This window comes from Pristiophorus japonicus, chromosome 18 (genome assembly GCF_044704955.1).
Source record: "Pristiophorus japonicus isolate sPriJap1 chromosome 18, sPriJap1.hap1, whole genome shotgun sequence".
Classification (NCBI taxonomy): domain Eukaryota; kingdom Metazoa; phylum Chordata; class Chondrichthyes; family Pristiophoridae; genus Pristiophorus; species Pristiophorus japonicus.
The window spans coordinates 111,333,110-111,347,450 of NC_091994.1; the positions used below are offsets into that span (position 1 = coordinate 111,333,110).

At 46.4% G+C, this 14,341-nt stretch overlaps 1 protein-coding gene across 2 annotated transcripts in view; it reads right to left on the reverse strand.

The window, feature by feature from the left end:
• casz1 (castor zinc finger 1) overlaps nt 1-14,328 on the reverse strand; it is a 520,923-nt gene extending 506,595 nt beyond the window's left edge. For both annotated transcript variants that reach the window (XM_070860582.1, XM_070860578.1), the window contains exons 1-2: nt 13,314-14,328; nt 9,284-9,366 (exon numbers count right to left, since the gene is read on the reverse strand). The gene's annotated coding sequence lies outside the window, so the exon portion shown is untranslated. The remainder of the gene's footprint in view (nt 1-9,283; nt 9,367-13,313) is intronic.
• Nucleotides 14,329-14,341: the final 13 nt, after the last annotated feature.

Consider the following 14,341-nt stretch of genomic DNA (forward strand, 5'->3'; position numbering starts at 1 on the left):
TCAGTCCTGCTGTGTAAGTGATTCTGTCCCATTAAAACAGAGATACATAGGGCTAGAATTTCCTAACACCTTTTTAATGCACAGAACATAAGAATTAGGAGCAGGAGTAGGCCATTCGGTCCCTCGAGCCTGCTCCGCCATTCAATGAGATCATGGCTGATCTTCTACATCAACTCCACTTTCCTGCACTATCCCCATATCCCCATATCCCTGGATTCCCTTAATATCCAAAAATCTATTGATCTCTGTCTTGAATATACTCAACGACTGAGCCTCCACAGCCCTCTGTGGTAGAGAATTCCAAAGATTCACCACCCTCTGAGTGAAGAAATATTTCCTCATCTCAGTCCTTAATGGCCGACCCCTTATTCTGAGACTGTGACCCCTGGTTCTAGACTCCCCAGCCAGAGGAAACATCCTCCCTGCATCTACCCTGTCAAGCCCTCCAAGAATTTTATCATCATCATCATAGACAGATCACCACTCATTCTTCTAAACTCCAGAGAATGTCGGCCCATTCTACTCAATCTTTCATAGGATAGCCCTCTCATCCCAGAAACACTTATCCAATTTTGGTGTTGGCACTAATTCATGATTATAGTTTTATCTTTACAATAATATTGCATTTCCAAGCGGTTGTTGTCCATGTACCTGATAGCACCGGACAACGGCATTGGAGAATCAGTGTCTGATAACTGTTCACTGTGCTGGCCTCTGACTAAAGCGCATGAAAAGTTAGAAATGTTGCTTAATTCTTATTTCAGGTGCAGAGCATAGGATTGTCATAAAAATAAAGAAAATCCTTTTGGTTTACAAATTAGCAATAATAAATTCTTCCCCCAGTCACTAGTGCTCGGTGATGTCTTTTCTCTTGAGAAAGCTCGATGATGAGCCAAGGCCTGACGTACAGGATCTGACCAAGGCTGCAAAGAGTAGGAGAGAAGATAAGATAAATGATGCCATGTTTGTGCGTTACTGGCTTCTTGATTGTAGAAAGCAATAAACTGCAGAGTTGCACAGTTTTGAGGTCCTGGATTGTAACTGTCCCCGCTAGATGGGAAACGGTCAGTAACGGATCAGTTCCTGCGGACCTGATTAACCATTCAACTAAAGAAAGAAAGAAAGACTTACATTTATATAGCACCTTTCACGACCACCGGACCTCTCAAAGCGCTTTACAGCCAATGAAGTACTTTTGGAGTGTAATCACTGTTGTAATGTAAGAAACATGGCAGTCAATTAGCGCACAGCAAGCTCCCACAAACAGCAATGTGATAATGGCCAGATAATCTATTTTAGTGATGCTGATTGAGATATAAATATTGGCCCAGGATATCAGGGATATCTCCCCTGCTCTTCTTCTATATAGTGTCATAGGATCTTTTACGTCCACCTGAGAGAGCAGACGGGGGCCTTGGTTTAACCTCTGATCTGAAAGACGGCACCTCCGACAGTGCAACACTCCCTCAGCACTGCACTGGGAGTGTCAGCCTGGATTTGTGTGCTCAAGTTCCTGGAGCACATACTGAAGTTTAGGACGAACAAGAGAAGTGAGACCAAGAAGAGGAATCGTCATGGAGGTATTTATAAGAGACAGGAAAGATTGTAGTGGGTGGAAGGGGAAAGAGAGAATGAGTGAGCAAACAAGTTAGAGGTGAAAATGATCACCTATAAAACCACAAGCCTTTGCTGTGTCTGTCCAGCAAAGTGAGAGAGATGCGTCACGCGTCTCTCCATATATGGGAGCAGTATTTGGGGCTTGATTGGACTTGAGCTATGTAGAGAGCTGCGTGTTCTTGAAGGGAAAAAATGTTTAGCCTAAAAGAGGAAACCAAGCTCCCTAGAAGCAGCTTTAGCAATGAATGAGTTGTGAGAGTTCTGTTTGCAATCAGAGGAAGTAGTGAAGCCGAGAATGTCAATAGATAAAGAAGTAGCAAGGATGAATCCATCAAATGTAGGAGATGATGGCTGTTGGCTTTCTGTTAAGCAACACCTCGATTTCAAAATTCTCATCCTTATTTTCAAATCCCTCCATGGCCTCGCCCCTCCCTATCTCTGTAATCTCCTCCAGCCTGACAACCCCCTTAAGATGTCTGCACTCCTCTAATTCTGCCCTCCTGAGCATCCCTGATTATAATCGCTTAACCATTGGTGGCCGTGCCTTCTGTTGCCTGGGCCCCAAGCTCTGGAACTTCCTCCCTAAACCCCTCCGCCTCTCTTTCCTCCTTCAAGATGCTCCTTAAAACCTACCTCTTTGACCAAGCTTTTGGTCACCTGCCCTAATTTCTCCTTATGTGGCTCGGTGTTGATTTTTAAAATCTCATAACACTCCTGTGAAGCATCTTGCGACGTTTCACTACGTTAAAGATGCTATATAAATACAAGTTGTTGTTGGTTGGACTGAGGAGAGACACGAAGAAGCTGTCTCTAAAGAATTGAAAAGGAAAAATTTTCATTGCCACATTGGAGAGGATGGAGGGGATAGAAATTCCTCAGCACTTGCACTGTGAGAGGTTTGTGAACTGAGAACAAAGAATCTGAAGAAATCTGTTGACAAAGATTTTCTGGTGATCTCGGCAGTTAGCAGGTTCATGCAAGGCACCAATTTTAATATTTGTTTCTACACTGCAAATAAATGATACAAAATAATCTGTTGTCAGAATCATAGAAATTTACAGCACGGAAAGAGGCCATTTGGCCCACTGTGTCCGCGCCGGCCGACAAACAGCTACGCAGCCTAATCCCACTTTCTAGCTCTTAGTCCGTAGCCCTGTAGGTTGCGGCACTTCAGGTGCACATCCAGGTACTTGTTAAAGACAGTGAGGGTTTCTGCCTCTACCACCCTTTCAGGCAGTGAGTTCCAGAGCCCCACCACTCTCTCGAAGTTGTCTAGTTGCTGTAAGTGAATTTCTGTATCTGATTTTTGTGCACTTTTGTATGGTTGCGTGAAAAAGTTAAAGACAAACATTAACAGTTCTGGAGTTATAGTTTGATCGGAAATCCTCTGATATCAAGTGGGGTGTGTAGCTGAAGTATATCTAGGATGGAATGAGCGGTGAAGTTAGTGTATTCCCCTGGGCAGCGAGGCCATAAATCTGTTTATAAAGCACAAGTTTATGATTCTGATATACAGAGGGAATCTTCCCCCATGTCATAATGCTTTGAAGTATCAAGTGGACTATCGACAGATGAATTCTGTGCTATGGACTGTGAGTAGCACTTGTGAGAATTTCAGTTTTGGTGACTGCACTATTTTAATGTAGCATTTTGAAATAAAATGTTATTCTTTATGGGATAAAGCTGCTTTTACTTGGACTAAACATCTAATGTGATTTGGTTTATAATTCTCCACCTCCTTCTCTGAATAGCCCGGGTTTTGCCAGCAACGTAGTGTAACGGTCCATTCCTCATGTGTGAGCCCAGACACTGCATTTGGCAGCTCAGCTTGATCTATCTTCATCCAACATTCATTTATACACATCTTCCAGCAGGAGTCGTTGAATAGCAATCAAGAGCAGGAACCCTGGCTGATCTTTCCCTGCCTTAACCAAGGGGGGCGTCTAGGATTAATTGTAGGACCCGCTCCAACGTTGCAGTATCCGAGATCAGTCTGGGGCCTGGGACCCTCTTGAGATCACTGCTTTGCATTTTCTTCGTACAAGTTTTGTCTGCTGTCATAGCTCTGTACACATTCAAAACATCTATGTTTCTATAGTCCTTACTACTCAGGGAATCAAGGGGTATGGTGAGAAAGCAGGAATGGGGTACTGAAGTTACATGTTCAGCCATGAACTCATTGAATGGCGGTGCAGGCTAGAAGGGCCGAATGGCCTACTCCTGCACCTATTTTCTATGTTTCTATGTTTCTATCTCCCGTCGGTGAGTGTGAAGTGTTGTGAGAGCGTTAAGGGCTAGAGAGGGGCGATAATTTTTCAGGGAGCGCAAAAAATATCGGTGGGTGAGAAAGATTTGCTGCTGCCAGGAACCTCCGCTTTAGTGCTCCAAGAGGGAAGTGGAGTGTTAAATCAAGCGCTAATCACTTTCCTTAGAGCGCTAAAGTGTGTGAGAGAGGCGGTAGCGGCAGAGCACTGAGCGATGTTCTGTGCAGCGCTGCTGTCTTCACAGGCTCCTTCCCTCGCTTAAAGAGAGGGCCAATGATGGGTTCAATGAATCTTCAGGCTGTGTCTGTTGGGCCACGGGACCTGCGCTACATGCATAGCAGCCCCGAGCGCTCTGAGAGAGAGCAGGGCTGAGGAATCGCGGGGGGGGGGCAAAAGGAATCAGGAGGCACCAGAATGGGGAGTTAAATAAATGTTGCCCTACCTGGCCACCACTGCCTTTAAATATCGCTCCCCAAGCGGCCAGCCGAGGTGACACCGCCTCCTGCAGCTGCTGTTGTTGACGCCCGGCGACGCTGCAGGGGCGAATACTGCATCCGGGGCGGTAACAGGGCGCTGCACACCGGATAGCGTCACGATCACCGGGGCAAAAAGCGTAAGTTTTAGCGCCATGCAAACACACCATGGAAGTCCGTGGGTGTTGGTGATTTTGCCGTGTCTGCTCGGTAACCCTTTAGCGCCCCGTTACCATCCCCTGCAGGCACTAATGGGAGATGTAAACCAGGCCAATTTCTCCCCCTGAAAGTTACCTAAGAGCTCGACTTTCCCTTTCCTCTCTTAGGCGGAGTGTTCACCTCAGCTGAGTAACTCCAAAGCCCGGGCTGAGGTGACTCACTTAGCGGGCAGGGAACTTGTGTTGCCCAGAAATTGTGTCCCATGCACATTGGACCACGAACACACTGCGCCATTGGGCCCACCAAACACTAATAATCAAGCACTGAATATCAGATACACTACATCCAACAGCCATTAAGGCAATCCAAGAATAATATTTTTAGCAACTAAATTACAAAAGTGCCAGACTGCACTTGACTCAACATGAGTCAAGAATAGCAGTCAGTTGGCGTCGAACTACAACGCTCCAATCTCAATGCAGTTCAAATGGTTTTACACATTGAATTGCAGCCTTTGTGTCCCCCTTTCTCTGTATTTACTTCACATTAAATATATATATTTAAAACCAACTTCATTCTCAGACCATTGAGCCCTCAGTGTGGTTGCCTGGTTGCTGCAGCTGACACAGAATAACGGATACCAGAGGTGACGAGAGAGAAAGCTCCCTCACGTGAGAGGCTCTGTAATATTACAAGATTTTTCATTAGTAGTTTCCCACGTTATGGACTGTTTCGTGGATAAAGTAGTTAATATCTCTTTCCAATGGGGATTAGGTATTTTACAGTCACAAAGCAGTGATTTCAAGGAGCTATTAACATTAATGAGACTGGTGTCTTTCAGCTCAACCCATACGTTTCTTCTTAGAATGTTTTAATCAAATCAAACTAGTATTTTTCAGCTCAGGTGGGCAGTGGAAGCTGCGGAAATCAGTCTCCGTCCTTCCACACAAGTACTTTCCTTCACAGAAAATCCTCCTTAAGGATTTAAGGTGTGTCAGCCGTGACTCAGTGGGCAGCACCCTCACCTCGGAGTCAGAAGGCTGTGGGTTCAAGTCCCGCTCCAGAGACCTGAGCACAAAAATCTAGGCTGACACTCCCAGTGCAGTGCTGAGGGAGCGCCACACTGTTGGAGGTGCCGTCTTTTGGATGAGACGTTAAACCAAGGCCCCGTCTGCTCTCTCAGGTGAACATAAACGATCCCATGGCACTATTTTGAAGAAGAGCAGGGGAGTTATCCCCGGTGTACTGCCCAATATTTATCCCTCAATCAACATAACAAAAGTGGATTATCTGGTCATTATCACATTGCTGTTTGTGGGAGCTTGCTGTGCGCAACTTGGCTGCCACATTTCCCACATTACAACAGTGACTATACTTCAAAAGTACTTCATTGGCTGTAAAGCGCCTTGAGACATCCGGTGATTGTGATAAGCGCTATAGAAATCCAAGTCTTTTTTTCTTCTATCTAAGAAATCATAGCCCAAATCAAATCACATTCAGTGCACTGTAAATATGGTTAAGACCAGCGTTCCTATCTCGCAATATAAGTTCTCTAAGAGATCTGATTTCCCTTTTCTCCCTTGGGGAAGCATCTCACCTCAGTTCCAAAGAAAGCACTAGCTTAACTCATACATTCGAGGGGAACGGTAACGTAACGTTACTGGACCAGTGATCCAGAGGCCTGGACTAATGATCCAGAGACACGAGTTCAAATCCCATCACGGCAGCTGGGGAATTTAAATTCAGTTAATAAATAAATCTGGAATAAAAAGCTAGCATCAGTAATGGTGACCATGAAACAACCGTGTTGTAAAAACCCATCTGGTTCGCTGATGTCCTTTAGAGAAGGAAATCTACTGCCCTTACCCGGTCTGGCCTATATCGGACTCCAGATCCACAGCAATGTGGTTGACTCTGAAAATGGTCAGTTGTACCGAACCACTGAGAAAGTCAGCACTGTGGGATCACCTTCACCACACGGACTGCAGCAGTTCAAGAAGGCAGCTTACCACCACCTTCTCGAGGGCAATTAGGGATAGGCAATAAATGCTGGCTTTACCAGCCACGTCCACATCCTATAAATGAATACATTTTTAAAAACTTATCATGAAGGGGAATTGTGTGTCAGAGTTACAAGAAAAGACTTGAAAAATTTGGGCTCTTTGGTTTTTTTAGTGACTGATACGGTTCACATTGGGGAAAGTCAAACTTTAGGGGGCCGATTTTCATCAAGGCCTCCACCCGCCCAACTGCCGCCGACTCTCGCCCGCAGAAATCTGGGAGCTCGGCGGGCGGGAGCTCAGATGCACCACTCGGCCGTCCGCTGACATCAGCGGGCGGTTCCCGACGGCTCTCCCCTCCCGCCCGCTCCAGGCCACCCCGAATGTGGCACTGGGCGGATCTGCAGGAGGAATGTCGGCGGGAATGGGTGGTGAGGTGATGAATTTCGGCCCCGAGTTTGATGTGAGGAAATTCTTCTTCGCACATAAAGCGTGAATGGGCATCAGGGTAGGTTGGTGAGGCAGATGTCATTGAAGATTGGGTTGCTGTGATGGGAAAATAGTAGATTCTCTCTGCATGGATGAGATGGGTTGGGCCAAAAGGCCTTCCTCATCTGCTTGATCTTGTAACGCATGGCACTATCCATCCCATATTACTTTGTGTTACTGATGTCATTATATGTTTCTTTGCAGGCTCTTGTCTTATTGCAAAGCTTGGAGATACCGGGCTAGAAATTCCATCGCTCCCCGATTGGGGCAATAACCTTTGAAATCTCGATATAGTGCCAGACGATAATGATTTTCTGCTCCCTGGAAATTCAGCCTCAGCGCTCCAAGAGGGAAGTGGAGCACTAAATCAAGCGCTAACCAGTTCTCTCAGGGCGCGAAAGTTCGAGAGCGGGCGGTAGCGGCAGAGCGCTGAGCAATGTGGAGTGCATTGGTAACGGCATCAAAGGCTGCTTCCCTCGCTTAAAGGGAAGGGCCAATGGGTGCACAACTTCTCAGCATTTCTGCGTAGCAAGGCGACCTGCGTGACTGCCATTACAGCCCCAAGCGCTCTCAGAGAGCAGAGGGTTTGGACATCGTGCAGCAATGAAACATCAAAAACTTTCAGCTGGCACCAAACTGGTGCAAAGAATAAAGTTCAGCCTACCTGAAAACCGTTCCCTTTAATTAGCACTCACCAAGCGGCCAGCCGAGATAACACGCCTCCTCTTCCTGCCATGGTTCATACCCGGCGATACAGCAGGGGGCGGGAGGCGATTTCACATCTGGGGCGGTAACAGGATGCTGCGCACTTTATGGCGTCATGATCTGCTAGGCGCTAGAGGCCCAGGCGGTAAGTGTTAGCGCCAGCGCTAAATCGGCGGGGAAGTTCACGGGGGTCGCTGAATTTGCCGTGCTTGGTCACTAACCCTTTAGCGCCCCGTTACTGCCCCCTGCAGGCACTAACGGGCAGCGCTAAGCAGCTGAATTTCTCCCCCACAGATTCTTTGCATATCAGGAAATTTCACATCGCAAAATTCCCCCTTATCTCAAGCATTCCATGTAAGTACGAGTGTACTGTTGTAAAGTGTGTAGCGGCTACTAGCCAATGAATATTTTTTTCCATTCTCGTGTGCTCTATTACTGTAAGTTTCAAAAAGATACGTCAAATAATAAAACCGAATTTGGAAGACAGTCAGCAGAATTCCACAAGAGTGTCACAAGAAGATGAATTGATAAATCAACCTGTCCTCTATCAAACACACACCAAGGGGCAGAAGTGCAGTTTGCAACATGGATTAAACTTAGAAAGCACGAGAAATCTTTCAATGAGCAGCTTCCCAGGTCAAATCCTTTATTTCAGCAGAATCTTTAAACAAGTGGATTCAGCACTGCCTTCTTAAACAGTTCTTTACATTTTGACATCAACTCAACCCTTCCCAATGACATTGAGTGTATTAAATGCATACTGTTGATTCAGCAAAGCTATTTCTTCTTGATTAATAAGCTTTGTACGGTATTACATTATAGTAGCATTAGAATGGCAGTTAATCTGTGCGCTGTCTTTGCAACAATATGAAAAAAGAAATATAGAAAAATACGGGTCATCTGCACAAAGGGACCTTAAAGTGATCCTGGGAGAGAGATTGTGTTTGCATGTGTGAGAGTTTGTGTGTGTTGCTGGGACCAGAACTTGTTTCTGCTTTCTTGTTCACACTTTTTAATTAAATAACGCCAGGATATAATTTTATCATATTTGTTTTGTATCAGCGGGAGAATATACCATGAAGGGTCCCAGGCTGCTTTGCCCAACCTTGGTTTATATAAAAAGATTATTGCTACGCCGCTTGCAGTGCCTTCGTTAAAATTGATTATTGTCAAAAAATTTAGGGATTGCGGTTTTATGGACTAAGATTTTCTCAGTGTCACGAAAAGCTGGTTAGAAATAAAATCCCTTTTCATCCTCTGCACCTGTCCTCGTCTGAAAGCTGAGCGAACAGACGTCAAATAGGACAGAAGCCGCATTGATACACGTTAGTTTGAAATATTTATTAGCCTTTGACACTGTTGAATAGAAAAGCTGAGTAATCGCTGAGAAGCAGCATCTCTGTTGTTCCACCTGTCTGCATTTTACAAATACCAACTTTCATGAGTAAATTTGCTACCTGGTACTGTATCCGCTGCAAGGGAGCTTTTTACACATACTGTACATAAATGCTCGTCAAAGAGTCTGTGCCTTCTCTTTATGTGTTTGTATAACCTCCTTACCATCAATTTTACTCACTTTTCAGGAAATTGACTGAACAGGAATTGATACTGAAATATTAGAATGTGCATTCTCCAGCAAAGTCGTTGGTGTCCTTTTACCTGCAATGAAAAGATTTGAAAAATACTGTTATTAGATTAAATTACTGCATTTTGCTGGAAAGTGAAAAAGAAAATCTTCAGCACAAAGCAGATAGACTGTGAGAACATTAGCTGGCTATTCTTGGCAAAAAATATATAGATATTGAATAGTAATTTACAGCTTAAGATACTCCGATGAAATCTAGCATATGTGTACTTTAGGATTACATGGAGTGGAGGGTAGGGGCTGCTTATTCTGCTCTAAATGATTTGTCTGCTTCATCTTCACACCGTGGGTGAGAGGACACTCAGGAGGTGAGTAAGATCAGGCTGGCCCTCTGATTTTCCACCCGTCCCTTCAAGATCCAATGGTGGATACAATCCTGTGCCCAAACCCTCCAGCCCACAGTCAGGGGACAACAATCTGGGTGTTACGTGTTTTACTCGGAGCCCCAGTAAAATTGAAGTCAATGGGAATCATGGGGGAAAGCTCTCCACTGGCTGGAGTCATACCTAGCACAAAGGAAGATGGTTGTGGTGGTTGGAGGTCAACCATCACAGCCCCAGGACATCGCTGCAGGAGTTCCTCAGACCTGTGTCCTAGGCCCAACCATCTTCAACTGCTTCATCAATGACCTTCCCTCCATAAGGTCAGAAATGGGGATGTTCGCTGATGATTGCACAGTGTTCAGTGCCATTTGCAACTTCTCAGATAATGAAGCAGTCCATGCCTGTATGTAGCAAGACCTGGACGATGTTCAGGCGTGGGCTGATAAGTGGCAAATAACATTCGCACTACACAAGTGTCAGGCAATGACCATCTCCAACAAGCAAGAGTCTAACCATCGTCTCTTGACATTAACCGGAGTACCATCGCCGAATCCTGCACCATCAACATCCTGGGGTCACCACTGACCAGGAACTTAACTGGACCAGCCACATAAATACTGTGGCAACAAGAGCGGGTCAGAGGCTGGGTATTCTGCGGCTGCAGTGTGTGCCATCTACATGATGCACTGCAACAACTCGCCAAGGCTTCTTTAGCAACACCACCCAAGCACAAAACTTCTACCATCGAGAAGGACAAGGGCTGCAGGCACATGAGAACACCATCACCTGCAAGTTCCCCTCCAAGTTACACGCCATCCTGACTTGGAAATATATCGCCATTCTTTCTTCGTTGCTGGGTCAAAATCCTGGAACTCCCTAACAGCACTGTGGGAGTACCTTCAGCTCATGGACTGCAGCAGTTCAAGAAGGGAGTCAAGGGTTATGGGGATTGGGCGGGGAAGTGGAGTTGAGGCCAAGATCTTATTGAATGGCGGAGCAGGCTTGAGGGGCCGTATGGCCTACCCCTGCTCCTATTTCTTATGTTTTTATGTTAAGGCGGCGGCTCACCACCACCTTCTCAAGGGCAATTAGGGATGGCAATAAATGCCGGCCTTGCCAGTGAAGCCTACATCCCTGGAACGAATTTAAAAAAAACATCATAAATAAGTTATTTTTAAATGCATTTACGACATTGCTTCACATAGCAACCAGACCAATTCTCTCCCGGCATGTTTTTTAATTTCACTGATATCACAACCGCATAAATAGTGTGGCAGTAAGACCAGGTCAGAGGCTGGATATTCTGTGGCTGTACCCTCATCATAGGTAGTCCCTCGGAATCGAGGAAGACTTGCTTCCACTCTTAAAATGAATCCTTAGGTGGCTGAACAGTCCAATACGAGAGCCACAGTCCCCGTCACAGGTGGGATAGATCGTCGTTGAGGGAAAGGGTGGGTGAGACTGGTTTGCCGCATGCTCCTTCCGCTTGTTTTCTGCATTCTCGTGGCGATGAGACTCTAGGTGCTTAGCACCCTCCCGGGCGGTCTTTGGCCAAGGAGTCCCAGGTGTCAGTGGGGATGTTGCACTTTTTCAGGGAGGCTTTGAGGGTGTCCTTGTAACATTTCCTCTGCCCATTTTTGGCTCGTTTGCCGTGAAGAAGTTCCGAGTAGAGCGCTTGCTTTGGGAGTCTCGTGTCTGGCATGCGAACGATGTGGCCTGCCCAGCAGAGCTGATCAAGTGTGGTCAGTGCTTCAATGCTGGGGATGTTGGCCTGGTCGAGGACACTAATGTTGTCGCATCTGTCCTCCCAGGGGATTTGTAGGATCTTGCGGACCATCTACAAGATGCACTGCAGCAACTTGCCAAGGCTTCTTCGGCAACATCTCCCAAACCCACGACCTCTATCCACCTAGAAGAACAAGGGCAGCAGATGATTGACCTCCAACAACCTACAATCTTAAATCCAAACTGAATTCTAACATGACTGCGCCACAGTCTGTAGGATCAGTGGTGATGGGCAATAGAACACAAGCAGTGGACTGGGGGAATCCATTCAACATAACTCTCATTCCGTCCACATCTCTGATCTCAGAAACACTCAGCCTACAATGGTAGAGATTGCAGCCAAAAATCTGGACAGCCAGATTCTCTAAATAGTGGCGATGTGTCATAATCTCAGACACGATCAGCCATGATCTCATTGAATAGGGGGCAGGCTCGAGGGTCTAAATGGCCCCCTCCTGTTCCTGTGCTCGGCCAAATGATCTCCTTCTGGGCTGCGCACTTCTGTGATTTTCATGGAACTGCACGGTGTCTTCGGTGAATTTCCATGTGAGATACCAGGTTATGATTCTGTCACACCCTCGTCGGGAATATAAACCGATTTAACTCAGTTCCATTTATAATCCTTTTGCAAATTAGGGTTTAACATTTTTTTAGGAAATTTATTTTGTAGGAAGAACACTCTCTCACAAGGTATTTCTTCTTTCAAAGCTGAAATTGCTCATTTCCTACCACAATCAGACTGATAGTTTGATGGGTTAGACTTCTGAAGATGAGCTCAAACCCAAGATTGTTCATATTTTCATAGAATCATAGAAATTTACGGCACAGAAGGAGGCCATTTCAGCCCAACGTGTCCGCTCCAGCCCTCATAGAGCTACCCAGCCTAATCCTACTTTCCAGCTCTCGGTCCGTAGCCCTGCAGGTTACGGCACTTCAGGTGCACATCCAAGTACTTTTTAAAGCTGGTGAGGGCTTCTGCCTCTACCACCCTTTCAGGCAGTGAGTTCCAGACCCCCACCACCCTCTGGGTGTTTGGGATGCTGTGTTAAGTAGTAGATTAACTGCACGATTCATAAAAACACATGACCTAGCGACTATTTTAAGTACCTAATTATCTAGTCATAACCAAAAATTCAGCTGGGATGGGCCAATTTGGTGTGCGTGTGAGTGTTTGTGTGTGTTGGTGTATCTCTGTGGCTTCCAGTGTCGTCCCTCACTGTTCTTGACCTACAGCAAGCACACCGCTTATTAGCTGAGACACTGGTATTGGCACCGGAAGCAACTGAGCAATCTGAGCTCATGTTTGTCCCTCACCAGCGAAAGAACACAATAAATAGGATCAGGAATAGGCCATTTGACTCTTCGAGCCTGCTCCACCGTTCAACAAGATCACGGCTGATCTTCTACCATGGCCTACTCCAGCTCCTATGTCTTATGTTCTTATATTTTAAAAATATTTCTATTGTTCCTACCAAAGTGGAATACTTCACATTTCTGCTCATTATATTCCATCTGCCACATACTTGCCCACCTTACATTATACACGGATACATTACATTTGGTCCCCTCATCTAAGCCATTGCTATGGACTGTAAATAGTTGAGGCCCAAAAGGGAGGATGTCATAGATCAGCAGCGATAAACTAGTAAGAAAAACAGTCCTGATCACACACTCTGGAAAAAGAAGAGGTTCCAAGTCAGTCTGATCCAGCTATGATGGTGTGACCCAGTGTTTCCTTTAACTTCCTCTTGAACTGCTTGCTTACGGCCACACATGCAAGTCTCCTACAATATACTGAAAACGTTCTACGCGCGTTCACATTGCACTATTGAAGGAAACAACCGACCACCAACCATTCTCAAATCTAGAAGGCCATTTTGGACCGTCGCCGAAGCCCTTCAGCGATCTCCCCTCAGCGTCGATGACCGACGGCGAAATGCTTGGATGAACTGCGACATACGGAATGGATTCCTTATAGAAGACCCCACAGTACAACCTGAAGGATTAAACCTTCCTCACAAACAGTGAACAACCATCAACCTCCTCAGAACCGGTCACGGTCGATGCTGCCACCTTCTCCATAAGTGGAAGATTAAAGCCTCCCCGTCCTGCGACTGTGGAGCTCCTAATCAGACCCTGGAGCACATTATCGAGCACTGCCCTCAGAGGGAATTCACAGGCAGCCTGCGGGATATCCACGCTGTTACACCGGGAGCTTTGGCCTGGATATCCGACTGGGATATTGACGTTTGATTTGCTTTGCTGCTACCATACGGAAGAAGACTATTGAAGTTGAAGAACACTAAGACAGCCTAACTCTGCCAGAGATCACCTTGGCCTCAGCTATTAAAAGGGATGTGGTAATCTAACACATTACAGTGCAAGGAAGGAGGAGAAAGGGGTCCATTACCCCACTCCCCATCTGGGGGGGAAAAAAAACGTTTTTGTTCTCGAAAATATTGGTCTGAATTTCAATGGGAACTAAAGTTTTTTTGTAGCTAATGCCATTTTGACCGGGAGTGTTCCTCTCGCCCCTTCACCTCGAGGGGTTTCCCTCATCATTCAGTATGCGTCTTGATGGGCGAGCTGTGTCCACATAACACGAAGGCCCTCCGCTGGAGGCGGAGTGAAGGCCCGGTCGCCTGGTCGGACGCGCCGGGCGTCGTCGTGGATCAAAGACCCCGGGCGTCGTCGCTGATGGGTGGGGTGGTGTGGTGGGAAGCCTGAGGTAGGCTCGATGTTGTGGGATTCGCGGGATTGGAGGATGGGGATGGGGATGGGGTTTAAAGTGTTTAAGATCCACCCACCCACTGTCAGGGTGTATTCGGGCGAGGGGGGAAGTTTGGAGAGTGGGCGGGTGGCGGCGCCCCTGAGGGAGCGG